The following is a 27,974-nucleotide window of genomic DNA, read 5'->3' as shown; positions in this document are numbered from 1 at the left end:
TCTGCAGTTTCTCATTGAAGTCTGGTTTTGAAGTTTTTTTGTTGAAGAATGGCCACTTTTAAGTCTGTTATTGAGTGTCCAGGGAGATTGAAGTGCTCTCCTACTGGTTTTTGAATGTTACAATTCTTGATACACCTCTACCCGATATAACGCGACCCGATATAACACGAATTTGGACATAACGCGGTAAAGCAGCACTCCGGGGGGGGGGGGGGGGGGGGCTGTGCACTCTGGCGGATCAAAGCAAACTCGATATAACGCAGTTTCACCTATAACGCGGTAAGATTTTTTGGCTCCCGAGGACAGCGTTATATCGGGATAGAGTGTATCTGATTTGTGTCCATTTATTCTTTTGAGTAGAGACTGTCCAGTTTGGCCAATGTACATGGCAGAGGGGCATTGCTGGCACATGATGGCATATATCACATTGGTAGATGTGCAGGTGAACGAGACCCTGATGGTGTGGCTGATGTGGTTAGGTCCTGTGATGGTGTCCCTTGAATAGATATGTGGACAGAGTTGGCAGCGGGGTTTGTTGCAGGGATTGGTTCCTGAGTTAGTGCTTCTGTTGTGTGGAGTGTATTTGCTTCAGGTTGGGGGGCTGTCTGTAAGAGAGGACTGGCCTGTCTCCCAAGGGCTGTGAGAGTGAGGGATCATCCTTCAGGATAGGTTGTAGATCCTTGATGATCCACTGGAGAGGTTTTAGTTGGGGGCTATAGGTGATGGCTAGTGGTGTTTTTGTCAATTGTTGGGAATGGGCCACATCCACCCTAACTGAATTGGCCTCGTTAGCACTGAGTCCCACTTGGTAAGGCAACTCCCATCTTTTCATGTTCTGTATATTTATACCTGCCTACTGTATTTTTCACTCCATGCATCTGATGAAGTGGGTTATAGCTCACGAAAGCTTATCCCCAAATAAATGTGTTAGTCTCTAAGGTGCCACCAGGACTCCTCATGGTTTTTGTATTTTAACCATGCAAGGAGTTAAATTCTTACCCTAAGCAGTCAGTCATCTCTATAGCTGCTGTGATTACAGTGAGGGAGAGCCAGCTGAGAGTCTGACTGTCTGCAAGCTGGGAAAAAGCCTTCTGGGCCACAGGAATTCTGGGGGATGTGGAGGAGAGATGGGGGAATGCTGATGAATCTAACTGGCAGCATCCTTTGACCAGAGCTAATAGAATGCTTTCGTCGCTGCCCAAAATGCCAGAGCCGTAATGGGAACATGATGATGATGATGAATAGAGAGGTTGGAGGGGTTTTTAATATAAAGCAACAGCAGGGAAGGAGTATATTATAAGAAAGTCTCTGCAGCCTAATATGTGAATTCTGTGCTGAGGAACAGGTACCAGGTTGACAGCCCTGGAAAGCAAAGCCCTTTTTTCTCCTCAGTGCAGCCTTCCCTCATTCTGCTCTGTCAAAAACACTTACACCTGACCCAAGAGGATCTTCTGTTGGGGTGGGAGGGGAAATCAGACTCTAGTCCGGTGAATCTTTAGCCTCCCTGCTTAGGCTGCCAACAAGGTCACCAACCATGATGCTGACAACTGCCCACTAGCAAATGAGCTGAAACAACTAGCTCACTTCACATAGGCTGTGGCACAGCCATTTAACATCTTCTCTTCCACTGAGACGGTTTGGGCTGGGAAAAATCCTTACTCGTGTCTCAGGAACTTTCGACAGGGAACACCTAGACTGTTTTTGAACATGGACTCACAAGAGACTGATTGGCACATAAACTAGTGTTCAAGGTGCCAATTCCCCTCCCAAAGCAAAGAGCCACTGCCCAACTAGCCCATCATATCCCTTCTTGTAGAAAACATCAGACCACTACTTCCCAGCTTAGCCCCAGCTCATTTACTCACCCAGATAACAGCTAGTCCCAATTTTGCTGAGTGACACTGCTTCCTACCAGCACTGCTTGCAAGATGAGCAAAGGTTACACAATCACTTTCTTGGCCTGGGAAATGTCACACAACACTGCAACAGCCACAGCTTCCTGGAGGACAAGCTGACAGAAGTGGCAATCATAGTCTGTAGGGTTTCGTCCCTGTGGTTTTGGAAGTAGATCTGTCTGCATATTCAGTGGCTAGAACTCTGAGCAGCCTAAATGGATGAAACGCACAGGAGGCATTTGAGGGATGAATTATTCATAGCCTTGTTCAGCTGCCAATATCTCTGGGTTTTTTTTTATGCCCACACGGGTGCTTGATTTTTGTTTTAACAGCAATGGAAGATGTCTGTGCTTCCTTTGATGGTTCTTGAGGGCAAGCGATAAGCAGCACTTGCACTACTCATACCAGCTTTTTTAATAACCATGCTCACAGCTTCATCATCAACACAACACTTGGATTCATTCCAACAGCTCAGTCCGCCAGCAGCTTTCTGAGGAACCCTGCTGACACCTGGTTTATCATAACCTTGCTACAGTGTTGGCCTGAACTTTACAGTTCAGTGGATGACAGTTTTCTACCAACTAAAGCACTGTTTTCAGCTGAGTAAATGGTAGCGAGATCACATTTGGTGCCCTAGGCAGCAGCTAATATTGCTTACCCGTCAGCATTTCTGCAACCAACCTCATCTCTTTCCCTCCCCAGCTGACGGGGATCCATGAGAATCACCTGGTCCCCAACTTCAAATTCAGCTGGACAATGGAGTCCAGATGTGCTATGTAAAACAGCAATTGTTAACTAAAGGAGAAGTATCTGTGGGGTAGGGGAGAGGTTGGTTGGGTGGTTAGAGGATGTCACAATCTCGCTTTGGGCAGGATTTCCCCCAGTAGTAGAAGTGAAGAATGCCACAGCCAAGGATCTCCTGGAGAGAGCTACTAAGAATGAGCCCCATTGGGACAGAGGATAAATCAAAGGAGGAATGGCGAGTTGGGTCCATGTGAGTTGCATATATCCCACACTGAGATATTAGGGGGATTGCCTTGTTATAAACAGAGTTATAAGATAAGATAAAGAAGACCAGGAAGTACTGCAAGTACTGGGAGCTATTCATGAAAATTGGTCCACACTATAGAATTGCACTGGGGCAGCTAATAACAGTGTGCTTGAACTGCTGCAGGCTGTAACGATCAGAGCATCCATACTAGGCCTCCTGTTTTAGATGCACAAAACACACTGCAACCCCATCAAGCACTCCCTGCGAGCACTGCAGGGTCTCTGGATTCTTACACTTACCTTGCATGCCACGCACAGGTGCCTGGATCAAGTATGTAAAGTCGATGGTGTCCGTCAACCATTCTGATTCAATAGCATTTTACACCCACTCTGTAACTAGTGTAAATGACTACATAAGGCAGAGTAATGGTGAATTGAGCCCAATGGATTTATACTAGTGTCAAACTGGAGTAACACAATGGTGAATCAGGCCCTGAAATCAAGCATCAACTCTTTTGCTGAGCCAGGAATAGAATCCAGATCTTCTGACACACCCCTGTGCTTTAGCCACTAGAGCTTCCACTCTTTACCTGCTGTTTTCCTTTAGTCCCTAGCTGCTGTTTGTTGTGCTTATTTTTATTGGCCCTGAGTGCACCTGCTTATGCTGTATTAAAGAGACAGTAACACCACAATATGTTTAAGCAACTAATTATGAGTGACCAGAACAATGTTATGCAAAAGTAAAGAAAGAAAATCAGAGGCAGCATGGTCCAGTGGGCAAGGCATGGGACTGGAACTCAGGAGTCCTGAATCCTATTCCGTGCTCTGCCACTGACCTGCACTGTGACCTTAAGCGAGTCACTTCAACTCTGTGCCTCTGTTTCCCCTCCCATCCTTTGTCATATCATCTATTTAGATTCTAAGTGCCATAGTTTCCAGGCCACCTGCACCTCATACCCCTTCTCTGATCTCTCTGAGGCCCCCCCACAGGTCTTAGGCATTGTTCTCTCACCTCATCTCTGGGCAGAGAGTCTTAAATTTTTATTGTCCTTTGATCTTTTGGGTCCCAGCCTTGGTAAGCAATCTGTGTAACTTGGCTGGAGCCAAGGAAGTCAATAATTCATCTATTATTGCAGAGCAGCCCCCCGTCCTTCACAGTAAGCTCCTTGGACCAGGGACGCTTACTAACTGTTTGTACAGCACCTAGCACAATGGGGTCCCAATCTTGGTTGGAGTCTCTAGATACTCTTGTAGCCCAAGTGTAGCCTTCCTATCTTTCAGGGCCAGGGTGCCCCCTCGGCAGTGGCAGGGTGTCAGTATGACCACCAGAGGTTTTATCAGGCAGCCTGGTCTGCAGCTGCACAATCGCCCAAATATCAGTTCAAACCTCTGAAGGAGGATTAAGCAAACCACCAGCTGGCTGGTAGTTCAGGCCTCCTGGTGTGGGGTGAACAACAATAGTCTATGGTTCAGGCCCTCTGACTGCGGGCTGAGCAATTAAACGGTCTATATTGCCGGCCTTCTGGCCTAAAGATTAGAGGGCAACCAGCCCCTATACAATGCTGGGGGGAGAGGGATCTGAGCCCACCCTACTCCACCAGGTCCCAGCCCAGGGCCCTAGATGTGGCAGGCGATCCCGGCCGGGGTCAGCAGGGAAATATGTGATAGCTGCCTCACGTCCCGGCAGCACACCAAAAGTCTCTTTACCCTGGGCTAATTCCTACTGGTTCCTGCTGGCACTGCTCCGTCGCTACTGGGACCTAGCTCTCAGTGTCGCGATCAGGGGGCCCTTCCTCCAGTCTCTCCCTGGGGCCTTCCGTCTCCTGGGGCAGTGGTTTGCCTTTCTTTTCTGCTCCCGGTCACAGGCTCGGCTGAGGGCTCAGCTCCCTGAGAAGGACATCCGCCTCCTTCCCTTGTCCAGCCCTAACTGAGCTGTACTGCAGGGTAGGGTTGCCAACTTTCTAATTGCACAAAAGCAAACACCTTTGCCCCAACTCCTGCCCTGCCCCTTCTCTGAGGTGCAGCCCCCACTCACTCCAGCCCCCCTCCGTCAGTTGCTTGCTCTCCCACACCCTCACTCACTTTCACTGGGCTAGGACAGGGTTGGAGTGTGGGAGGCAGTGAGGGCTCCTGCTGGGGGTGCAAGCTCCGGGGTGGGGCAAGAAATGAGGCGTTCAGGATGCGGGAGCGGGCTCCGGACTGGGGCAAAGGGTTGGGGTGTGGGCTCCGGCTGGGCATGCGGGCTCTGGGGTGGGGCTGGGGATGAGGAGCTTGGGATGTAGGAGGGGGCTCCAGGCTGGGGCCAAGGGATCTGGAGGCTCAGGGCTGGGGCAGGGGATTCGGGAGGGGATTCAGGGTGCGAGCTCTGAGAGGGTGCCCGAGGGGACTCAGGATTGGGGCAGGGGGTTGGGGTGCAGGTCAGGGTGCGGAGTCTGGGAGGGAGTTTGGGGTGCAGGCTCCAGCCAGGTGGCACTTACCTCAGGCAGCTCCTGGTCCGGGAGCTGCATGGAGCCAGCCCTGCTGTGCCGCCAACCGGACTTTTAACAGCCCAGTCAGCGGTGCTAACCAGAGCTGCCAGGGTCCCTTTTTGACCAGGTGTTCTAGTCAAAAACCAGATGTCTGGCAACCCTACTGCAGGGCCCTGTTCTTATACTTCCTGCCCTGCCCCTGCACTTCCTCCAGAGAGGACAGAGTGAGGTTAGATGAGGCCACTCTACTTCCTTACACCAAGTAATAAACAATAAATCCTTGCTAAAAATCAGGACAAAACTCTCCCATAATAACTCAAAGTTTTCCTTACAGTTGTCTGCTGCCCCTATTTTATTGTCTAGAAGAATATAAACCCAACCAAAAGGTGACTAACAGAGACAACAGCCAGTACGTGAAGGATGACATTGTCCTAAGTTACCTAGTAATAGTAGTTGTATGGATGTAGTCCAAGCCCCATTGTGCTAGACACAGTATAAACATATCATTACAGGATGGTCCCTGACCATCTAAGGGCCTGTTTACCTATGGAGATATTCCTGATTAACTCCATGTATGGACCCACTTATTCTGAAAGAAGACTGCCTTGTTTGTGCATTAAGCTAAACAGGAACAAGGCACTCTTTAGTGTGGAAAAAGATTGTCCACACATGGAGTTAAATCAGGAACAATTACATGTACAGACAAGCCCTAAGTATCCGACTACATACAGGCTGGGATTTTCAAAAGAGCCTAATTGAGTTAGGATTGAAATTCAATGGGATTTGTGTACCTAACCCCCTTAGGTTCCTTCAAAAAGTTCAGCTTTAATTTATACAGTAGTGATCTAAAAAAGTATTCCAATAAAATGAATGCAGATTAAATGACTAAGCCCCCCCCCCAAAAAAAACCTCCCACCAAGATTTACGCAATAATTAATAAGAGTATAAACATTTAATTAAATCCATGTGCCATGGGAATTAGAGAGACAGTTGGCACCCATTTCATATTTACGTAGATAGATTTAAATCTAATTAGGCTTCTCTTTCTGAGAATAACATTGCTATTATAATAAGATTGTGTTAGTGGATCAGATATGGAAAAGGCCTTTCTATTGTAACTGGGTTAGCTATGGTTTATATTGTTATATATTTTATAATGCTTTTAAAAAATTTAATTTGTATGTTAATTTCATTTTACGTATCTTGTCTCAGTTGGCTGTAGGGGTTTGTATTTAACTTTGTAAGGTTGAGATGCAGAGAAAGCATATAAAACTGTACTCCCCAAAACAATGAGAATATTGTGAACATTTTTAGATAGCCAAATCTATCAGTCCATAATTAATTTTGTAAAAAATGAGAAGAAAGAACATATGAACAGAAAGCTTTGCAGTTATTCAGAACTCCTTCAATGTGCAAATCCATCCTCTATGTTTGGGAATGTACTTTTCACTCTCATATGGAAAATGCATTACAATACTTAAACTAATGGCTATGACTACAATTCATTCACTTAGTTTTGCCCTCTTGTTTAAAGGTAAAGTAGGTTTTATTTGTTGAAACAGTTCCTGTGCACACAAATAGCCTAGAGCTCCTGACTGCCAGTTTTGATACACGAAACAAGGGCAAAACTTACGAAAAATTTAGACCAACATTTTCAAAAGTGGACACTTATTTTGGGTGCCTTGGGCCTGATTTTCAGCTGACATAAGCAGCAGTTGTGCATTGTTCAACACTTCTGAAAATCAGGTCCAAGGTGTTTCAATTTGGACACCCAAATTCAGTGGCTACTTTTGAAAGTTTTGGCCATAGCATGGATTTCGCATGGATTTCTTCTTTATACTTTTGCATCACATTGCCGTGGTCACTATTTCCATTCAAGCCAATAAGAGTTTTCTCATTTACTTAAATGGGATCAAGAGCTGACCTAGAATCAAGGACAAAAATCATGGTCAGAAGTCTATCTTCTGAAAACTAGGTTAGTGGGAGGGAGGAGGAGCAGAAGGCAGCCGTCTTCTATATATTTGGATCTCCACAGACATATTTTGGTGTCTGTAACCCCACCCATCCCCATTTAAGAACTAAGAAAAAAAAAGATAGGTCTAGATATTTCAGGATGAGAGAGCTGGAATAAAAAATCCTTCAGTTCTACTAGACCAGTGATCTTGACCTTGTTAACTTTGAGGAATTTGACATCTTGGAACTGATGTGCTGAGATGAGAGCCTCCACTGCCATGGAAAAACTCAATGCTCTAGGAAGCGGTGTTCCTGATTCAGTAGGGGGCACTTTTACTTATGACTCAATTCTAACCAATGGCCTACCAGGGGATGAGGGGGCACAATGATGCTGGAGATACCTCCTTTCACTAAAATAATGCAGCTGCATTACAATACAGTCTGTATTACCTTAAGCACATGTGTGTATCTACATTTGAATGAAAAATATTATTTGAGAAATAGTATACTGTAAAGCATATGAGGAAAGCAGAACAGATAAGGATGCATGCTCGGCCTCATACTTGGAGCATGTAATGCAACTGTAAAGTTTCAAAATTATTATTTTGTTTTTGCATTCAATATGTAATGAAGCTGACATGTTTGCAATATCAATGCTTAAAAGGTGAAATGCTTGTGAAGGCATCTTTTGATAATGGTGATGGGGCCATTAATATACCTAGATGAAAATAAATAAAATCCACTAGTGTAGGCCAGGCTCAGGCATCTTTTAAACAAAGTGTCATGAATGCCTATTAGGAACTCAGTCAACCACTAGCACTTACACTGTTGTACCACTCACACTGATGCACCATTGCTGGCAGTTGTTGTAATAAGGGCACTAACGTTCCCAATGTAGACAAGGCTGGAGATTGCACGTTCATAGAATTAACCACTTGTACTGTTCACCAAATAAGAGTATCTGCAGTAACCAAACAAAAAAGGGGAGTCAATTCTTGACTGGAAAGTGGGAGTTTCTGTATTTCTTCCATGTATTTTTCTGTATTTTGGTTAGTTTACTACTTTGAACTTTTCTTCAAAGTGCTTTGCAAAACCAAGGAACTAATCAGTCCATACAACAATTCCATGATAAAGTATTAAGTGCCATTTTACAAATAGGAAATGTAGGCACAGAGAGGTTATGTGACTTGCCCAAGGTTTCTCTGTGAGTTAGTGACAAAGCTGGAAACAGAAACCAGGAATTCCTGGCTCCCAGTCCTGTTTTCAGAAACTCAACCCACTCTCTTATGAAAATACGGTTGAGAGCGCTGTGTCACAGTGTATTAGACACCCACAGTTCTTCATATGCCTTTTCAAACTTGTACACCAATCAGCGGGGATCTGAACTTTTGTGAACCTAGACTAGTAGGCAAAACATGAGCTCATATTCACAGCTGAGTTTTCCCTATGAAAGCCCTGAATTAGAATCTGCAAGTTATCTTCAGTATACTGCTACCACGCATTCCCCACCTACCAAAGGGAACAATTGCTCTACTGTATATTTCAAGCCAAGTCTGTATAGTGACAACAACTTCTAGATGCAAATGATGAAAGCAAACAATCCACAGTGCTATGCACGAGATATCCTTTTTCCTAAATGCTACTAGGTACAGTCGTAGCCCAAGTGAAAACTTCAGGCAAAGCGTTTGGGAATCACAATAGTAGAGTTTCAGAGTATAACATTTCTTTTTAATTGCCTCATTGCCACCCCGCGTCTCACAAACGTTGGGGAGATGCCTGTATCACAGGAGAATTATAATGTCTTCAAATATTTCCTTGGAAGTTTGCTTACCTTGAGCAAAATCTGACTTTTCCTGTGTTTCGAGTAATAGTTAAGTGTAAAAAAAAAAATTGACTACAACTGTTTTCATACACAGGACATAGCCCAGTTAAAATCAACATTTAAAAACAAACACATATTTTCCTGTATTACTAAGTGCCTTCGATTATTAAATTCTTATTACTTTTTTGCTGTTTATATTGTTCACTTTTCAATTTTTTTCTGCTCAACAATGAAAATAAAAATAGACTGGTCAGTTTCATATTTGTTTCACATTTATGCTCTCAGGCACCAGCATAATGCTGCAATGTTTGGATTGCAAACACTGCACAAAGGAACGGTTATTTATTTATAAAAAATGACTTTTGAATTATTTTAAAATAACTTAACTGGAACATTTCCATTCAGTTTTATAAAAACTTTTAAGTTACCAAATTTAAATTTGGGGTCAAATTTGACTTAATAGTGTGTCTTTAAAATAAAATTAATTTAGCAGAATGAGAGCTGGGGTGTTCCCTATTCAAAAGTGACCAGTTTTCACAAAACTCGACCCAGACATGCTTTATCAAGGATTAAAGTACAAACATTACATCATCAGAACAAACTCTCATTGACTGATTGGTAATCAAAGGCAGGACACTGTTGCCTAGAAACTTGTCTGAGTAACCTTTTCCCAAGTGTCACATACACTTCTAGATATCATTGTCACATAATCATTTGTCATTCTTATGTTTCCTTACCCGATCAAAAAAAATTGCTGCCACAAGTAACCCATTTAATCTCTTTACTGATAATAAAGTAGAGTTTAGTGGTTACAGCATTAGATCTGGGCTTTAGGAGATTCCTGGATTCTATTCCTGCCTCTTCCACTGGTTGTGAGTTCTCGGGCAAATCATTTATCTGCTTTATTTACTTATCTGTAAAATGGGACTGATAATACCTACTTCACCTCACAGAAGTGTGGTGAAGCTTCGTTAAGACTGATAATGAACTCTGTGATTCTTTGATGAATGGTATTGTGTAAGTGCATGTATTGGTACTTACTACAGTTCTGTACTCTCCACTTTTCTCATCCCTGGTCCATCAAGTAGCAAATTCTGACTGTTGTCATTCCACTTGTCAGAACTTGTTTTTCATATAATTTTCTACACTCGTATCTCAAGTAGCAAAATATGAAAAGTATGTCTCTCCGGTCAGAATGTGATACCCTCCCTCATTCCCATCCCTGGGATATAGCCAAAAAATGGAGTAACACACATAGACTTAAACTTGGAGTAACAGCAATCACAAAAATTAATGGAGCTCCCCCTCTGAGGAACCAGGTATAATTCAGTAGCTGTGCAACATTTTTAGAAATGGATGTCTTCTACTTATTGACTTCATCTTTGAAAACTGATCAAATTCTAACAAACCTACAAAAGAATCATGCCTTTTATTACCTTTATGGTGATCACTAATACCTCACAATGTCAAAGTCAAAACTCAGACCTTGTTTCCAAAACATGTAATTAGTTCACAAGAGGACTGAGTACATAGATAAATGAAAGGTCAATCTCCAAACTGTATATTACTGTAATATTTTAATAAACTGGCTATTTTATACATCTACCACTACCCTTTACTGGTTGGCATCTGAACTGCTCAGCTACATAGGATAGTTCCCATGCTGTTCACAAATAACAGATATTCTCCTTTATCCCAAGCAGCAAGGGCTTGTGCTTTTGGAATGGGGTGAGGGGGATCTGAATTCTCTCCCTATTGTCTTTGTGAAGTTTTGAATGGCCATGGAGAGCATCAGAGTGGCAACAGTGAAGTCCTACATCACTATGGAACTGTCTTGCTTATCTTGCTATCTCATATTAGCTGATCTCGGTCCTGGTGGAGTTCAAAGTATTTCACAAACTATTCATCAGATCCTGTAGTGGACTGCCAATTAAAGGCTTCACTGGGTAATGTGCCTTTGAGAGGACTGCAGGATCAGACCCTATATTTATTTTGATCTGCTTACACTGCACCCATCAAGCCACTCCGAGAAAATGTACACAACATTATAACACGAAAATCACAAAACAGAGAAAGACACTTCCCCCTCCTCAAGAATTTACCTGGAATGTCTTTCCCACAATCACCTGCTCATGCACAAGCCTGAGAAGATACATGGTCCCAAGAGGGTGCCCTGAAAGTCAGCTGGCTTGGGCTTTGTTAGATTAGCAAGGAAAGTGAATTCCAGAATAGCAAACCCTCCACTGAGAATGCCCAGCAACCAGACATTCAGACCTAGGGACTGTGAGCAAATATACAGTAATAGGGGAATGGGAGTCTCTGAGGTAGCCAGTAACCACACACCATAAAAGCTGGGAGCATGTCTAATTCCGTGGGCCAGTTAATGATAGAAAAGTAAAGGGAGGGGTCATTTGATTCGCAAACATCTACATAATTTCAATGGTGTCACCCTCTGCGGCATGGCAGGGATACTCCCTCCCTTCCTCCCCAGCTCCCAGCACCAGGTCTTCTGGTAGGTGGAAATGTTGATACCACAATGTCATTGGCAATGCATTGAATTGGATATCATCCAAAAGTCCCTTCTCTCAGGAACACAGCAATACCAACCATGACAAACCTAGAACAATTATGTAGATATATATATATTGGAAAGAACGTTTCATTATATCTTAGCACAGATATGTCAAACATGCAGCCCTCACAAAAAGTTAAATTCTGGTCTTGACTAACAATATTGCACTATCAATTAATGCTCAGAACATGATATCCAAGTAATTGTTTTAATGTGACAGATTACTATAAATGGAAGGAGGGCTTCAAGTTCATTTGCCATCATCAGCAAAAAAGAAGAGGACCAGCGGTATTGATTATCAGCTTTGTTTATTATGCCAAACGAGTTGTAATGATACACTGGTTAAGACATCAGCATCCAGCCAAAAATTACAGGAATCCAATGGCATGCACAAAATTATGTAATGTACGTTAAGTAACTAATTACAATCTCAAAGTAACTTATTACAAAATCCTTATTTTTACTTTTGTCTTGATCATTTTAGGCATCAATGGGGAGATGAAGAGTACCAACTAGTAGCAGAATCTTTGGAGAATACCACAGTGGGGGACTTGCTTAAACACGGCACTCAGTGGCATCTTACATGCTATAAGAAGTATGCCCATAAACTGGCTTTGGCAAGGCAGGTTGAGGAAGTTCATCAAGGATCAGGAGAAACATGAAGATGCCGGGACAAATGCCAGCTGTTAATGGGTGTTTGCTGCTCTTTATTTGATCTGTCAGGACAGCTAATTGGAATTTGCACCTCACAGCTCTGGAAGACTTTGTGACTGGGTTCCCTCTAAGGTGCACGCCTGTGCAGCCGCACAAGAGGTTTCAAGGGGCACACACCTGATTAGTGCAGGCACCCACACAGCACACGGGGTGTAGGCACAGGTGGGCCTGGAGGATGTGTAGGGTGAGGTGGGGAATAGGGGTGGGAGTGGGCAGTGGGGTGAGATGGGAGGCGGTGATGAGGGAGCTTGGGGCATGCATGGCTGTGCAGGGAGAGAGGCCTCTCCCCCAGTCCTGGGGCTGTGGCGGGGAGAGAGGGCTTTTAAAAAATATATATTATATCTAGGTTTTTTGTTTCTACTGGTGGTGCACATCCACACATTATCTCAGTATTGGTGCTGCACATAACAAAATTCATTCTGCACATGGATGGAAAAAATTAGAGGGAACATTACGGTTTGTGAAATAGTTTTTTGCTTTAGATTTAGCCAGCTATTCTGCAATGATTGCCCCTATACCTCGCTGAAATAACAGGTGGAGAAAAGTCTGACCCTGACACATGGGAGGAATTTCAAAAAGGAAATTGAGTTGTTAGAAAAGATCGCCAGTTCCCTTCTGTGTACTTGGTTCAGATGAAAATCTAGAACACGAAAAGAGAGCAGTGAAAGTCATTATGGAGTTGGTATGCATAACACAGCATCCAAATACTCTTTCCTGGTGTTTCCTGACAACCCCAGAAGTCCATCCAATTTAGAACAAAACATTAAGTATAGCTGGGATGATGTCCCCAGAAGTAAGCAAGCACCATCTAGACTCATTAGGCATTGTTAAATGCCAAGAAGGGGGAATTTTAAAGCTACAGGATGAGTTTACTCATACTGGCAACCTATTTGAGTATGACAGACAGGAGCTCATTAATGTCATGATGAAAGCAGTCTTCAGGGATAAGATAGCTAAAGATGTAAGTCAAATGGATATTTTAGGTCATTACTTGTAAGAAACCTTCAAAATTCAAAGAATTATCCAAGGCTCCATCAATCTATGGGCTCTGATCAAAAACAGACTAAAGCTGTGCTCAAATGCAAAAAAGAAAGTCAAAGTGAAGGTGTGGCAGGACTATTACATGGCTTACCACAGACAGGTCATTGTTTCCTCATTTCCTGGTTGTGTCCAGATCTCAGCATGATCTTGATCTATGTGAGACTTGAAGTATGAGTTCTCCATGGTACCACAATGGATGTTCGAATGCGACAGAACAATTAATATGTGCCGGCAAAAAGCAAACTAATATGTATCCTGCATGGCTTCCTAAGCCAGCATCTACTGACAAAATGACCAGTATCTTATGTACTAGAGGCCTTTCGGCATACAATCATAGATGGTATGGCTGAGGTACAAGCTCTTGACAAACCAAAAACTGTTAACACCCGCTGAGATTTGGCTGAACACTTCATTATGAGGCTACAGAGAAAATATTGGACCTATGGCAAAGTCCACCTGGTGTTTGATACATATGCAGAGGAATGAATTTAAAATATTACCAGAAAGAAGAGACTCCATGATATTGCATCTGTCCAATACAAAAATCTCTGACTTCATGAACATCTCCAACGTCACAGAGAAGAAGTTACTGTCTCATACTCACACAAAGGATGAGTTAACCACATACTTTACAGGAAAAATACTCCAGCACGCAAAGAATTGCTCGAATAATTTTGTCATTGGATGGCATAATGAAGCTGCTTCCTTGCTCTGTTCAGTGGAGTTTCTTCATAGTTCCCATGAGGAAGCTGACACTAAAATTATCTTGCATGTCATCAGTGCCACAGAAAAAGGTGCTACTAAACTCCAGATCTTTGCACAAGACACAGATATTCTAGTGCTCTCTGTGAGACACTACCCAAGATTTCTGCAAGATTCTGGTTTTGTGCCTGCTGCTGGGAAACAGAATCGCTGTCTCTCTCTCAGGAGGTGTGTTCCTATCATTCACACCATTAAAAGCCACCACACTGCCAGGTTTCTTTCAGGATGTGACACTACTGGAAGGCTGGCTGGGAAGAACAAATTATCTTACTGGAAGGCATTTGATTCAGCTTCCAAAGACTCTCTCCTCTCTCTGAGAGTCCTCGGAACAGCTGAGAGACTCTCTGATGAGGTCATAACTGCACTGGAGGCGTTCATATACTGAGTTTACCATTTGAAGACCAACATTATGACACTTGCAGAGCTAGGTTGATGGATGTTTTCCAAGAAATAGACAAATGGAGAAAAACTGCCATGACAAGGGACGCATTCATACCTGCTATCAAGAGGCCAAATTATCAAGCAATGGAATGGCTTTGGGATGATTGAGCGCATCCAGAACTACTCTCACTATCAGGCATGGATGAATCTTGGGAGATGAACTGATCAAAACCAGTTATGTGTGAAATATCACATGCTCCCGAATCAATCCTTCAGGTAATCAAAAGCAAAGACCAGATGTTCACTATCCTGCAAATGTTTGGCCAGAAGCCTGCCTTGTATGGAGATATGCAAGTGTGGCGCAGATGAGGATCAGTGTGACATGTCTAGCAGTGGTGCCCTAGACAGAGAGGACATCGATGATGACTTTGATAAATAAATGGTTTCACTCCTACATGTCAAGGCTAACTACCCTTGGATTACCAAAGATCAACGTCTTTTATATAAGCAATGCATCCCTGGTGTTAAAGTATAATTTTAAAAAGTTGATTTTTAAACATTTTCTCAAATACATAACTACTTAATTGTAGTAGGTTTGTCAGGTTTGGTACCATTGTGTTCATGCAGAAAGGGTTTTCGAATGATACCTAACTTGACCCATTTCCGACAACATTGTTTTATTAAAAATTCCACCAACTGGAGGACCTGAAACTGGAAGTGTGGGGGGGGGGGTTCAGAATCTCCCCTGCCACACCACAGAGGATGACACCATTTAAATTATGCTTCTGTAGAATTTTATGAGTCAAATGACATCTCCCTTACCGTTCTATCACTAACTTGCCCATGGAATGAGATTTTACTACGTTATGCTCCCAGGCTAATATAGGCTTTTATAGATCTAAATCAATACCTTGGACAAGATTTATGGAGCTATACCCATTTATGCTGTTTTACAGTTTGCCCCCTTGAATTTTACACCCAGGACACATATACAGAGATTATTACAAGCACCACTGAAGTGCAGTCACCTCTGAGGTGGAGCACTGCAGCCATTCGACAGCACAAAGCAATTTAGAATCCCTTTTCTTCCACTAGCAGCGATGGAGCAGCAGAACTCAAGGACAGAAGTTTGATTTTCAGAGCTTCTTTATAATATGTACTTCTGGTAGACGCTGCCTTAATTCTAGACAAACATATCAGCCTGAGAGGGACGATCCAGCAAGAAAGGAGTTCACTGATTGTTCAAGACTTGCCAGCTTACCCCATCAATGCTGATCTAATGAGCACTAATTCTCTAGCCTTATGCAACTGAAGGAAAGATAACACATGATAGTGAAGACTTAATGGACAAGATCCTCTTTATATGCTAATCCAACGTTTATGAAGAGCTTGAAAAGAAGTTTGTGGAGGAGGGGAAAGTTTGGGAGTGGGGTTGCTCTGAACTACTGTACTAGATTTGATTAGCCGGGTTCAATGGCAATACGCAAGCAGAGGATGAAATAAATCCTTCCCTGCCCCCCACTAATGGGAACCAGTTCCAATTCCCCACTCAGTGTGGAATTTACAGTGTACAAGAGAAACTTCTAAAGCTGCCCAGCTTCCCTTCAAGCTAATATTATATTAAAAACAGTTACGAACATGCACATATGCAACTTTGGAAATTACCTATATCTTTTGCATTTTGTGGGATGGGGTGGTTGGAAGATGTTAGATGCCTTTGAGTTTATGAACAACCTCTGACTTGTAACAGACAACAATGGGTGTATCACTTACAAAGAAGCTAACAGGAATGTGGCATGCTAACCAATCAGAAACAGGCACGTTGGTCCAAACTGGCACAGATGCTAGTATCTGTTGCTGCAGAGCCAGAGCTTCAACTCAGTTTGCTTTCTTTCCTATTCACTATCAGATAGAATCACCGCCTAAACTTCATATCACAAGCATCCAGCACAGATGGTATTTGTACCTTAAAGTGCAGATATAGGCAGAAAAGTGGTGCTGTAAAAGACATCGTATTTATCCCCTCTCCATGACAACAGGGGATGGCTCACTTGATAAATTGCCCTGTTCTGTTCATTCCCTCTGAAGCACCTGGCACCAGCCACTGTCAGAAGACAGTAGACTGGGCTAGATGGACCACTAGTCTGACACAGTATGCCCATTCTTGTGTGACTTCCAAATCCAGCTGGCTCCGTTTTCAAAAGAACGTGCTTTTTCTGGCTGCCAGCACAGCAATCTTCATCTAGGAAGTGAGAAACTATCTGGGTCTTTTTGCTTCATACATCAACATGGATAATGGAGAGACTAGAAACTGACCAGACAACTCTGTTGCTGGCTTAGAAAGCAGAACAGGCTCCAGTTCACTCCACTACGTCTGTATTGGGCTTGCAGGGCTAACAGGAGGAAACATTTGTTGTGATGATACAAGTAGCAGACCTTACTCAAATATATTTATGCGAAGCAGATCTGAGAAGCAAAATGAGGCCATTTTTATATATTTACTTGTTGGCTATGATGAGCACAGGTATTGCCAGTATATTTAGCTCCCTGGGTGCTAAATCTTCCTTTGAAAATAAACAAGAAAACAGCCACTTTCACCTTCTTGTTACAGATAGGTTTTTCTCTGGAAGGCGGAACTCCCACTGCTGGACACTTAAAATTCATCCCCAGTGTTCTTCAGTGTAGACCAAAACCAAAAGTACCTTTGTAGAGTCTTGCTTCACTCTCAGTCCACATAGGAGCTGACAAACCAGAACAAACCAATCACTCTTCTAGTCAGGATCCTGTCTCCATCTGTGGCCAATGCGTTATGCAAAGAAAGATGCAAGACTCCCAGAACATATCTAAATATACAAAACTCTCCACTAGAGGAAGGTGGAGAAAGGAAAAATTATCTCAATCTGACTCCTACTGGTAAACAACAAGTTTACTCAGCTCAGTTGACTCTGTTTCCCCAGAATAATTAACCCAAGGGGGAAGGAATATTGGTGCCCTTTAATTAACATTACCATTTTCTAGTCTATCTTGATGAGGGTGGCAGGCAGTTTGGCATTGAAAAGCCATGACTGGAAGTCCCTTCACTTTATTTATTTAAATATGACTTTTATTAAATGAAATCCAGAAACTCACAAAATCCTGAGGGTGACATAGCATCAATAGAAATAACGACTACCCTACTACTTGTATGGCTCTAGTGCCAGGACAAACAGATTCTTTTTATATGCCACTGTAACCTTCACCTCCTCGCAAACATTAGGCTTTACCAAATCTTTACTGTTTTGTAGCTGTCTTTTCAGGACACTTTCCTTTCATTTTCCGAAAAATTTACTTGTCTGCCTTCATAGTTTCAGAGAGTTTAAGGCCAGAAGGGACCATCTGATTATCTAGTCTGACCTCCTGCATATCACAGGCCATTAAATTTCACCCTGTTTTGAGCCCAATAATTTGGGTTAGACTAAACCATTCCAGTCATCAGGAGACTAAACTTCCTTGTTCTCTGCAGACAACTCCACCATCCTGCCTGTCACTTAGGCCCATAACCTGGTTATCATCTTTGAGCTGAACCCCTCTTTAGTCCTCACATCCAGGCTATGTTTAAGTCTTGCAGATTCCTTCTGCATAACATATCTAAGAGAGGGCCTTTCCTATTCATCCACACAGCTAAAATGTTCTTCCAGGCTCCCATTATCTTATCTTGGAAGTACTGCAACATTCTTCTCTCTGGCCCTGAGATGCAATCTTGCTCCACTTATATCCATTCAGCACGCTGCTGCAAAGATCATTTTCCTAGCCCAGCGTTCTCAAACTGTGGGTTGGGACCCCAAAGTGGGTTGTGACAGGGCTGGCATTAGACTTGCTGGGGCGTGGGGCTGAAGCTAGGGTTGCCAGGCATCCGTTTTTTGACTGGAACGCCTGGTCGAAAAGGGACCCTGGTGGCTCTGGTCAGCACCGCCAACCGGGCCGTTAAAAATTCGGTCGGCGGTGCAGCAAGGGCCCAGGGCTAAGACAGGCTCCCTGCCTGCCCTAGCTCCGCAAACTCCCGGAAGCGACTGCCAAGTCCTTGCTGCCCCCAGACACATGAGCGGGCAGGAAGGCTCCGCGCGCTGCCCATGCCCCGAGTGCCGGCTAAGCAGCTCCCATTGGCCGGGAATTGTGACCAATGGGAGCTGCGGGAGTGGCGGCGGCAGGCGTGGGGGCGGCACTCAGAGCCTCCCTGGCTCCCCATGCCAGAGGGGCCACAGGGACCTGGCGGCTGCTTCCTTGGAGCTGCGGTAAGCGCTGCCGGGACCCCACACCCCAAACCCTCTCCCATACCCAAACCCTCTGCCCCAGCCCACAGTCCCCTCCTGAACCCAAACTCCCTCCTGGAGCCCTCACCCTGCACCCTCCTACCCCCTGGCCCAGCCTGGAGCCCCATCCTGCACCCCAAACCCCTCATTCCCAGCCTCACCCTAGAGCCCACACCCCCAGCTGGAGCCCTCACCCCCCCCCCCGCACCTCTACCCCCTGCCCCAGCCTGGTGAAAGTGAGTGAGGATGGGGGAGAGCAAGCGATGGAGGGAGGGGGAATGGAGCGAGCAGGGTCGGGGCCTCAGGGAAGTGGCGGGGTAGGGCAGGGCCTTGGGGTGTTCGGTTTTGTGCAATTAGAAAGTTGGCAACCCTAGCTGAAGCCCAAGCCCCAGGGCCGAATACCGAGGGTTTCGGCCCGGGGTGGTGGGGCTCAGGTTACAGGACCCCGCCTGGGGCTAAAGCCCTTGGGCTTCTGCTTTGGCCCTTCACCCTGGGCGGTGGGACTCAGGCAGACTCAGGCTTCAGTCTCCGCTCCTGGGGTCGTGTAGTAATTTTTCTTGTCAGGAGGGGGTCGCAATGCAATGAAGTTTGAGAACTCCTGTCCTAGCCCATTGCTTTGACCATGTCACCCGCTCATTATATCCCTCTGCTGGCTCCCCCTTCTCTATCAGATCAAACATAAGCTGCTTGTCTTCATTTTTCAGGCCCTTCACGACCTATCCCTATCCTACCTATCATCTCTCATTCAATACTGAAAGGTCAACTCTTGCCTCTGATTAGCCCAGGAAGCCGGCCTCCGTCACCCATTTGTTAAATTTTCAAACAAGCACCTTTTTGCTTTCCCCCATGCTGCTGCTTGGGAGAAGCTACCTGTAAACATCTGCAAAACTAACTTATGATCCTCCTTCAAAACACTCCTTTTCTGTGATACCTACAAATAATTTGACAACAGTTCGGCTGCTGGTGATCATGCTGACCAATATTGTCTCACTGTTTCTTTGTACTACCCCATCTGTCTATATCCCGCTGTTGCCTCTTGTCTTATACTTAGATTGTAAGGTCTTTGGAGCAGGGACTATCTTTCTGCTCTATGTTTATACAGCACCTAGCCTAACAGGGTCCTGTCTCTGACTGGGGATCCTAGGTACCATGATAATACATATAATAATACTAATAATGTGCACCACAGGCAGGAAGAGGAGACCAAGATGCCATGGATGCCCGAAGCTCCTGCAATGGCAGGGAATTGATTAGGTGAGATATGACCAGATGATCCAGCAGGCAATCCATGCTTCATGCTGCAGAAGGCAAACCCACATCTTACCAAAATCTCTGCCAATCTGGGCCAGGGTGTGTGTGTGGGGGGGGGGAGGGAATTCCTTCCTGTCCTCAAATCTCGTGAACAGTTTGACCCTGAGCACATGAGCAAAACACCAGCCAGGCATCAAGACAGAGGATTCTCTGTACCACTTCAGAGCATCGGTCCACCCTGTATCCAGCTGTGGCCAATTGCTGATGCTTCAGAAGAAGATGGGAAAAAAACCTCAGAATACATCTAAACAATTGTGCATTAGGGAAAAGAAACATTTCTTCCTGACCCCTACAGGCAAATGGTTGAAGCCCCTGAAGCATGAGATTGTCATTGTCTTACTGCAGAGTTGCAAATATTATGAGAATGTTGAGGGCAATGGAGAACTTCCCATTGTCTCCTTGGCCCATAAAAGAAGGGAATGGACACAATGGTTCATAGAGTCACAGATTCCAAGGCCAGAATGAACCACCACAACCATCCAGCCTGCCCCCTTGCATACACAGGCTGTAGAATTTCTCCCAGAAACTGGATTAAAGAATATCTTTTTAAAAAAGATATCCTATGTCTTCTTAATGATGAGCCCACCACCTCCCCTGGTAAGCTGTTCTAATAGTTAATTTCCCTCATTGGTAGGAAATTGTGTCTTATTTCGAGGTTCAATTTGTCTAACTTCCATTTCCAGCCATTGGATCTTGTTATCCCTTTTGTGAGCAAGGTTGAAAAGCTCCCTGTGATTGGCAGGGATCATAGAAATCTATTTGCCACAGAAAAACGCAGAATTTGCATTTTTACACAGAATCTTTAGTTTTTACATGTTGTGAAAAAATAAAAAGAATAAGAACCCAGTTTATCTGCACCTCCATTATCTAGCTCTCCCTACTAACTGAACCAGGGCTGACAGCCCGAGCCTCGCCACCCAGGGCTGAAGCTCTCTGGATTATCTGAATTTTTGATTATCTAGTCTGGCCCCAATCCCAATTACATCAGATAAATGGGGTTTCTTTGTATACCAGTTGAACACAATGTTTTATTGATACCTGTATATATTGTGGCTAGGGAAACTAAAACTCAGCGTCTCATTTTAATCATGGAAAAATGCAAGTTTTTATTTTTTTAAATCAGATAATTTTGGGTTTTTTTATCACAGAAAACTAGGATCCCTGATGATCAGCTCTCTCATTCTGCATGTAAGCATCTATACACAGTGATCAAGTCACCTCTCATCCTTCCCTTCAATACGCTGAGCTCCTTAAGCCTCACATTGTAGGCTTGTTTTCCAGCCCCTGGATCATTTGTGTGACCCTCCATGAGTTTTTTTTTACAATAATCTGCAGTACTGTGAGAATGCCAATATTTGACCCTTACTGGCAGAACTGCTGCTATGATAAGTCATTATTAATCAAATAGGTCAACCATTTATTCTATATGTATTTGTTTTTTTGTTTGATTAGGGTGTTTTGCTTGTTTGTCATAACTGGGCCTTAGTTGTGTCAGTTCTGGTGTTTATATTATATATAGCACTATGACCAGGGCAAGCCACTGGAGGGGTGTCTGCACTGCAATTGGGAGATGTGACTGCAGCATGTGTAGACATACCTGAGCTAGACCTAAGCTAGATCAAAGCTAGCACAAGGAACTAGGGCAGCAGCATAGTCAGCAGCCACTCAAGTAGAAATGGAGGATCCTGGGCAGACAGGGCTAGCCCACGAAATTGCCCATGTTTCGGTGGCTTCATTGCCATTGTCACTTGAGCTAGCTCAGACACATATACAGGTGCTACCATCACAATGCCTGATTGCAGCATAGATATAAGAGTCAGGATTCCTAGTCTATTCTTTGCTCTGCCATTGATTCACCGTGTGACCTTGAGCAAGTCACTTACTTTCTGTCTGCCTGAGTTTTCACCCATCTGTAGAATAGATACAATAATACTGACTTCCCTTATGATCATGCTGTGACAACACCAATAAGGAGAAAGTAAATATTCTTTCCAGTGCCTGTATGCCACTTATCCTGGGTAGGGGGGAGATAAGCTAATACTTTGTACTTCTTTGTGCATTTTATCAGGAGGATCTCAAAGCATTCTGCGTCTGTACAGCATGTAGCACAATAGGGTCCTGGCACATGACTAGAGCTCCTAGGTAGGCCCTACAATAATAACAAAAAATAATAAGTGAGCCTCACTGCCCCTGTTATCCTTTGTTGAGAGGCAGTGTTAACTAATGGTTAAACCAAGGGATGGGAGTCAATTCCTGGGTTGTAGTCCCAGATCTACTACGGACAGTGCCTCTGTTTCCCCTTTTACAAAACGGTAATAGTGTCTCTCAAATGGAAGGGTCCTCTGCATAAGCAGTGCAGAATAGGCCATCTTTATGTACAACACAGCTCAGGGAGGAGATTCCCCACCATACCCCTCCACTTTGAAGTGTAATACATTTTCCCAGCAGCAATGAACTGTGTCATTGTAGTTAGGAACATGTTCACTACTGTCATCTATGTGTGGAGTATCTTGGACCAGCTTATTATGACCCCACTTCAGGGAAGTACTTAAGCTCAGGTTTAAATCCCATTGATGTAAATAGGACATAAGCATGTACTTAACATTAGATACATAGTGAATGGCTTGCCTGACTTGTAGCCTGCAGTGGCTGCTGCCAGTAGAGGTCTCATTGTAACAAGTGCTGTTTTTCCGCTCACTCATAATTTTTTTAAAAATTCTCCTTTGGGATTTATTATCTTAGAATCATCTATTGCTATCAAGTCCCTGACCAATGCAGTATAAGTATTAAGGTATTTGTATACATGAAAATGAAAGGATGTTGCACTCTGAGTGCTTTATTTCTTTTACAGACACTTGTTAAATACAGTTCAGGTATCAAATTCACCATGCTGCCTATGAATAATTTCAGCTCCTGGAGGGACCATCTTTTCCAGCAGGCAAGACGGAAATAAGAGGATTCTCCTGTTATTAAGCAATGCAACAAACTGAAAGGAAATACTGAAGCTGGGAAAGCTTCCTTGCCTCTGGTGGGAGGGAGAGCAGGTCCAGCTTCTGAACCTTAGCTCCTATGTGGCACAAGTTTGCAGATCCAGTGCAAGAGGATGCCAAAACCAGACAAGGAAGCCTGGGTGTGACAAGCTAACTCGGACAGGGGCTGGGAACCCACCTCCTAATATCCCAGCTGTCACAAATGTCTAAAGGTATCTAAGGAAATCCCAGCACCAAGGACTAGGGATGGGTAGAAGCCAGATTTTCTGTTTAGTGGGAACCTCAAGAATTTCAACATTTTTGTCCCATTCTGAAAAAGGAACAAAAACTAAAAAGTGAAGAAGTTTTCTGCAAAAACAAAATTCTGAAAATTTCTTCCATTTTGGGTCATCTGAAGTGTTTCATTTCAATAAAATCAAAACATTTCATTCCCAATTCAGCCTTATGAAAAACTTTTGAAAAATTAGTTTCATATCAAAACAATGAATGGCATTGGGCAGAGAAAAATTGAGCCGTGCTGTTCAGAAAAAGCAGGGCACATGGACACCATTTAATTTGTTTCCCAAAACAAAAACTTCTCAAAATCTACAGAAAATGCTGAGTGTCAAAGCTGGCCCGTTTTCTTGCCGAAGAGACCATGTGAATGTACATTGTGCAGCGAGCTCTACCAGGGATCCCCCAGTACATCGCAGGGGTCCCTGCCCCTCATCTCAATCAGCTCTGGCTGAACGCGAAACACACACAAAGAAACTTTCCTGCCCTCGACCTGACCCAGTGCGTGCCAGCCCCGACTCTTCACAGCCACAGGGGACAAAGGAAGGAGGGGAAGGGCCCCTGCTGGGGGCGGAGAGGGGGGGGAAGAAGGGCACAGCGTGGAAGGCGCAGGGGAAGAGCAGAACCAGGGGGACTGGAACAATTTGTATACTGGGGGTGCTGTGCTGAGAGCCATTGAACCAAATGTAAACCCTGTATATGATGATACCCACTTCAAGCCAGGGGGTGCGGTGCGGCAGTCCCTCCAGCCCCCCTAGTTCCAGCACCTATGGCGGACGCTGCAGGTGCCCGGGATCTCTCCTGCCTGTGTCCCGCTGTCCGATCAGCCAGGGCGGGCAAGCGCCAGAGCCTGCCGGGGGAGGCGAGGTTCCTTCCCTTTGCTGGGGAGCCGGGTCTCAGCGCCTGCCAGATGCCCCACGCGGATGCCTTGTCTATTCCCGGGAGAGGGCGACAGATCCTGACCCGGAATCGTCCGTGTGGCTCCAGCGCCCAGCATATGGCCGGCCCCGGCTCCTTGTAGCCACCCCCCGCAACTCCGCTCCAGCGGCGCTGGCGCCCAGCCCCCGGCGCTGCCAACATCTGCTCCGACAGCAGGCTCCAGCACGCCCTGCTCCGGCGCACAACACGGGGCCAACCCGCTCCCGCTGTGTTTGCCTTCCGCTGCCCCGGGCAACCCCCCCACCCCTGGAGCCCGCTTTGTTCCGGGTGTGAGTTACTCCCTCACCCCCCCCCCCCCCCCTTCCAACTCCTCTCCTGCGGGAGGAAGCGGAGCCGGAGCCGGAGCCAGCGCAGCGAGAAACGAAAGCAACAGCGGTCGGGCTCCAGAGCCCTCCCTCCGGCTCCCACGCCGGCCCCGGCATCCCCCAGCCCAGCTCAGCATCCGCCAGCTCCGTTGCGGGAGGACTGGACGGGCTCCCCCTGCACCTACCCTGGCGAAGATGGGGAGAGCGCGCTCCAGAGCAGCTGCTGCGGCCACGCTCTGCCTCGCTCCTGCCTCTCCCTCCTCCTCCGCTCAGCCGCGCATTGTCTTCCTCGCCTCCATGGATGGCTCGAGGCGGCGGCGGCTGCTGGAGATTAAATGTTCCAGTGATTCTAACCCGTAGCATGGATGCGGTTGCAAACTGCACATGCTCCCTCCTGACAGCCGGCCTTCTCCAGCACCAGCCCTTAACTCCTTCGCTGCTGTCCTGAGCCAGCTGCGATACAGGGAGGTGATGATGGAGGGGAGATACCCGCACTGACTTTAGCAGGGAAAATCATCTGGCTGCAGGCCTCAGCTCTCCTGCTCCCACCCCCTGGCCTACAGCACCTACAATTGCACCTACAGCACCTCCTATAGAGCAGGATCGGCTTTCCAGCGTACTCCTTCTGGCTTGCTAAGGGTTAATTCAGGTCACGTTCCCTGCTGCAGTTCTTCCAATTTTTAATAATTTACCTGGTAAATTTACATGCAACGACTTTGCATCATCTGTAGCTGCTAAACAGAGAAGCAACACAGGTACCAGCTCCTGAGAATTTAGGATTTGCTAGGCCCCATCAGACTCCTGGTCCACCAGGCAGGTAACTGGCTTCCTGGTGATGCTTCAGAGTCCTTGTGTTACATGCTGTAGTTGCCATGAGGGGTTGCAGGAAAAATAGACACCCCACTCCCATCAACATTCCAGGAAAAATAGACACCCCCCTCCCATCAATATTCCAGCTATGACATACCTCCTTGCTTGCCATGGCCAAAATGTGGGACAAAGGTCCAAAACAAAGGATGCAAAAATAGGAGCTAGAAGAGAGCACTTGGGTCACCCAATCTTTGCAGGCCTCAAACACTCCTTCCTCAGTCTGATTTATTACCTAGTCAGGTACTTTACCTGGAATAGATCCTACGCTATTGACCTTCTATTGGATGATCTCTAGTGCAGTGTCTGCCACCTACCTCAATTTCCCCTCATGAGAGCCCCTTTAAGAACTCCAGTCTCAGTTTCCAGTCACCTTCTCAGTCCAAAATCCTTTAATTCGCTCTTTACGAGGCAGCCAACCCAGTTTGTCAAAAACAGAACTCAAAAGTCCCAAAACAAACACAAAGTGTTTAATCAGTTCCGGCTCCTCACAGCATCCTGTTTCCTGGGCTTCCCTAGCTTACTTCAGAGCCTCCTGCTTCTTCAGTCTCCGCTACTTCTCTCAACCAACTACTCTACCCTCCTCACCTTCCTGCTGCCATTTATACTGAATTGTCTGATTCCTCTCTGATTCCTTTGGCTCATCTTGTAATCACAGCTAGTTTAGCCCTGGGCTCTCCAGCCCAGGGGCAAACCAACCTGTTACAATCTCAAGGTCCTTTGCAAACACTCATTCACACCTCTGTAAAGTGGTAAATATTTTCTGTTCAGTTTTCTAACTAAAAACCTGCTCTCAGGTTGTAAAAGCAGGACCGGCTCTAGGCACCAGCAAAGCAAGCACGTGCTTGGGTGGCACATTTCCAGGGGCGGCATTCCGGACATCCTTTTTTTTCGGGGCAGTTGCGCTCTTGGAGCTGCGCCACTTAGACAGGGCGAGGGCGCCGTGCCTCCGGCCGCAGTGGAAAGGGGAAGCCCCAGCCCTGGGATGCTGAACTGCCAGGGCCCAGCCGCTACCTGGGGAGGAGAGGGTGAGTCCTGCTGGGGAGCCGGGGCTGTGCCGCCTCATCTGCGGACTGGCTGCTGCGCTGCCTTGTGTCACCCCTTATATCGGGACTTCTCTGCGCGGCCGGGCGGGGGTGGGGCACTGGGAGAAGGTGACATCACTTCCTCCGCTTCCAGCGCCGCCTGCGAGCCCCAGCCTCACCTGAGCTTGGGATGGTAAATTTTTTGCTTGGGGTGGCAAAAATCCTAGAGCCAGCCCTGTGTAAAAGGCCTGGGTCAGCTGTTGTGAGTGGACACTAGGCATTGCACAGTCATTTCAATACTTTTGTTTAATGTAGATGCAAGACAGATTCCATATATGATTTCTGATTAATAATAATTTATGTATAAAACACCTAAGAAACATAAGGGGAAAAAAAGGTCAAAGAATATAATCCCAATCAGTGTTCCCTCTAATTTTTTACGTTCATGTGCAGAATGAATTTTATGTGCACCAATATGGAGGTGATGTGTCACACATCACCTTCATATTGGTGCACATAAAATTCATGTGGTGGGGGTGGGGCCGAAGGGTTCAGGATGCAGGAGGGGGCTCAGGGCTAGGGCAGAGGGTTGGGGTGTGCAGGGATGAGGGCTCTGGCTGGGGGTGCAGGCTCTCGGGTGGGGCCAGGGATGAGGAGTTTGGGGTGCAGGCTGCCCTGAGGCTGCGGTGGGGAGAGAGGACTCTCCCCAGCCCTTTCTCGCCGCAGCAGCTCAGGGCCAGGGGAGAGGTGCCTTTCCCTGGCCGCGGCAGCTCTGGTGGGCCTGGGCCAGGCCAGGCTGAGGGAGGGGCTCCTCTCCCCCGGCAGCTCTGGTGGGCCTGGGCCAGGCCAGGCTGAGGGAGGGGCTCCTCTCCCCCGGCCGTGGCAAATCCGGGGCAGGTCCACACTGGGGCCGTCGGGGAGGGACGCCTCTCCCCGCTGCTGCAGATCCGTACTTTGCCCGGCGGAGAGCAGCATCTCTCCGTGCCGCAGCCCTGAGCCGCTGCATAAGGCTTAATAGGCAGCCATGCAGCTTGGAGGGAACTTAGATCCCAATGTCATTTGTTGTCACTGACAGGACACCCCGGTAGTGTATGAGATCAGACACACATAGCAAGAAATATATTTTCGAAGGCTTCATTGCTACATCCAGAAACAATCTCTTTACGGTTTTTCCATTTCCACCCAGAAAGTCCTCTTTAGATTATTCCCTGACTAAGCTTGCCGATGGAGAAGAATGAAAATAAATTAAAGTTACAGAATCAGATTCCCTTCTTCCTCTGGGTTAACTCTTCTGCAAAACTGCCTGCTCTTTGTATGGTGGAAGAATGCTCTTGCGGTTAAACCACTGTATTAGAAGTCAGGAGATTTGGCTCCTGC

At 45.7% G+C, this 27,974-nt stretch overlaps 2 protein-coding genes across 5 annotated transcripts in view; both read right to left on the bottom strand.

Annotated features, from left to right (window-relative positions):
- The window catches only part of RAD51B (RAD51 paralog B), a 682,929-nt gene extending 657,908 nt beyond the window's left edge, over positions 1-25,021 (bottom strand). Inside the window, exon 1 of the mRNA XM_065592927.1 lies at positions 24,891-25,021. The gene's annotated coding sequence lies outside the window, so the exon portion shown is untranslated. The remainder of the gene's footprint in view (positions 1-24,890) is intronic.
- Positions 1-25,031, bottom strand: part of TMEM229B (transmembrane protein 229B) — a 56,192-nt gene extending 31,161 nt beyond the window's left edge. The window contains exon 1 of one of the 4 annotated variants that reach the window (XM_005305907.4): positions 24,891-25,031. The gene's annotated coding sequence lies outside the window, so the exon portion shown is untranslated. Of the gene's footprint in view, positions 1-24,174; positions 24,663-24,890 lie in introns of those variants that run through there. The other 3 variants (XM_005305906.4, XM_042849335.2, XM_065592937.1) reach the window with 3 other exon arrangements.
- Between the last annotated feature and the right edge of the window lie 2,943 nt (positions 25,032-27,974).

The sequence above is a fragment of the Chrysemys picta genome, chromosome 4 (genome assembly GCF_011386835.1).
Source record: "Chrysemys picta bellii isolate R12L10 chromosome 4, ASM1138683v2, whole genome shotgun sequence".
Classification (NCBI taxonomy): Eukaryota; Metazoa; Chordata; order Testudines; family Emydidae; genus Chrysemys; species Chrysemys picta.
The sequence above is the reverse complement of the archived record's forward strand: the minus strand, read 5'-3'. Positions and strand labels throughout refer to the sequence as shown.